This window comes from Myotis myotis, unplaced genomic scaffold (genome assembly GCF_014108235.1).
Source record: "Myotis myotis isolate mMyoMyo1 unplaced genomic scaffold, mMyoMyo1.p scaffold_m19_p_1, whole genome shotgun sequence".
Taxonomy (NCBI): domain Eukaryota; kingdom Metazoa; phylum Chordata; class Mammalia; order Chiroptera; family Vespertilionidae; genus Myotis; species Myotis myotis.
Genome location: NW_023416313.1, coordinates 48,606,022 through 48,608,845, shown reverse-complemented (window position 1 = coordinate 48,608,845; position 2,824 = coordinate 48,606,022). Strand labels below are relative to the sequence as shown.

At 41.0% G+C, this 2,824-nt stretch overlaps 1 pseudogene; it reads left to right on the top strand.

Annotated features, from left to right (window-relative positions):
* The first annotated feature begins 705 nt into the window (after positions 1–705).
* Positions 706–855, top strand: LOC118661063 (annotated as a pseudogene).
* Positions 856–2,824: the final 1,969 nt, after the last annotated feature.

The window sequence follows — 2,824 nt, the reverse complement described above, 5'->3', positions numbered from 1 at the left end:
ACTAAAAGACAAAACAGACATCATCCAGAACCACAGGAAGGCTAGTTGAGTGGAAATTCTACAACTAGAAGGAAAGAGAAAAGCACACTGAGACTCAGAGGAGGTGCGGAAGTGCAGAGGTACGGAGGTGCACGCGGCAAGGACTGGCAACTGAGGACGTGGCTGTCTTTTTGAATCGGGAGGGAGTCACAAGCCCCCAACTGCTCTGAACTCCAGTTCCCGGTGAGTCTCTGGGGACCTAGACTCATACGGGAAGAAACTGGACTGTCTGGCAGTGGGCAGAACTTGGAACTCAAGGGTAGCTTTCTCTCAAAGGTGCTTGCAGCGATTACTGGGACACTGAGACGCAGGGCCCCTTAGGGCAGGGCTGAGGATCAGCCATAGCTGCTTGCTCCACCCTGTTGATTCCCTGAGACCCTGCCGCACCCAAGCTTCGGCAAAGGCTTTTGCATAGGAATGCCCTGGCCCTTTGCAATCTGAAAATTACCTAACAAACTGCAGCTGGACCAGATAGACCCAGAACTTCCAAGAGAAGGCCCAAGGCCCCACAGCAGCTTGCATTGCTTCACAGCTGGGCCGCATTTGGGCACCTCCAAACCCCAAATAAGAAGGGGAATCTGCAGATCTCTTCGTAGCTCCTGCTGGGTAGCCTCAGGAAGAGGCTAAATTAGCACCTCAAAAGATTATTTTTTAATTACCTGTTCCAGCTGTGCGCAGTGGCAGTATCATAGCCAAAGAGGTTTATCAGAGGCAAGATTATTGCTAATTGAAAAACAAATTTTACCTGTTCCACCCTCCTCTCACTTTATGTCAGGGCTACATAAGTGTGTTTTAGAATTTGATTTATACATTATATATATCTATCTAATAAATAGAATATAAACAAAAACATTCTTTTTGTTATGCAACTCAATTCCAATGATTTCTAATATAGTTTCTTAACCTTGGCACTACTAACATTTTAGGCTGATTAACTCTTTTTTGTGGTGGTTGCCCTATGTATTTTAGGGTGTTTAGCAGCATCAATGGCCCCAACCCTTAGATGCTAGCAGAACTCCCCAATAGTGACAACCAAAAATATCTCCTGATATTGCCAAATGTCCCCCAGAGGACAATCCCTGGTTCAGAACCACAGAAGTGGTTCTTATATTAGATCAACCCCATAATCAGAACTCAACCCCATAATCTCTGTAATAATTCTTTAGTTCTTAAATAAAAATATTTGTACAACATATGGAAAAATGTATAAGCAGTAGTTAGACAAATAATAGTATTTTTTGAATGCATGCTATATGCCAGACACCATGCTAGGTACTTGACATCCATTATTTTGTTTAATTCTCTCAGCAAAATTATGAAATGTTATTATGTATCATAATCCTCTTCCTGTTCTCCTTGCCTTTTTTAACTGATGAGGAAACTGAGGCACAAAGAGAGAAAGTAAGCAACTTGCTAGAATATGATGAAACAAGAATGTGGATTCAGGCCAATGGACTCCAGAGCAATGAACTTAACACCTCTAATATAATATCGCTTTGAATAATGTATGACCCAGGGAATAATATGTCCTGGGAAATATCTGGGATGTGCAGTAAATTAAAACTTTATTTCCTTTCCCTCTCATTTCCACACAGAAGGATATCCATTAGCTTTAGTCTTCTTCCTCACTTACTCTCCCTCAGGGGAGAAGAGTGAATTATCTGACGGGGGCATTTGAGATGAGACTCCAGGGATGCCCAGTTTTATCCCTTCCTGTTTTTCTCTTTGAAATCTAGTTGCCAAGTAAAAGACTATCTTGTGCTTCCCTCTGCATATTCTGGTGGTGCTTCCCAGGTGGCACTGGCTGGTGGTAAAGTCTATCTAGTCTGGGGTTTGGTTTGGGAGGCCTCATTATTATATAACAGTCACATTTTTCTATCAGCGGCTTTATCAGCAATGCAGGTGATGTCTTCCTATCCTATTCCTTGCCTTTCTCTTAATTTGTTTAGGACTCAATTGGGGGAGGAGGGTGCATTAGTTTCCTATTGATACACTGACAAATTACCACAGATTTAGTGCCTTAAGACAAATTTATTATCTTAAAATTCTGGAGATCAGAACTGAAATGGGTCTTACTGGGCTAAAATGCGGCTGTGTTCCTTCTGGAGATTCCAGAGGAGCTGAGAATCCTTTTCCTTGCTTTTTCAGCTCCTAGAGCAGTGATGGCGAACCTATGACACGCATGTCATAGGTGACATGTGAACTCATTTTTTTTGGTTGATTTTTCTTTGTTAAATGGCACTTAAATATATAGAATAAATATAAAAAATATAAGTCTTTGTTTTACTATGGTTGCAAATATCAAAAAATTTCTATATGTGACACGGCACCAGAGTTAAGTTAGGATTTTTCAAAATGCTGACATGCAGAGCTCAAAAGGTTCGCCATCACTGTCCTAGAGGCTACCCACATTCTTCGGCTCACGGCCCTTTCCTCCATTTTCAAGTCCAATGATTTAACATTTTCAGATCTCTGATCCAACCTTCTGCCCCTCTCTTCCATCTTTTAAAGACTCTTGTGATACATTGGGACCACCTGGATACTCCAGGGTAATCTACCTATTTCAAGATCCTTAACAGAGTCCCTCTTGTCATATGAGGTAACGTATTCACAGGTTCTGGAAATTAGGACATAGATACCTTTTTCCTATGGCCATTATTCTATCTACCACAAATGGTACTATTGATTAATCCCTCCTCAACCCCTTGGTTGTATTTACTTATTAAAAGTCTCCTAACAATAAATGGATTTGCAGTTAATTAATAGTGGCTATATATATATATAT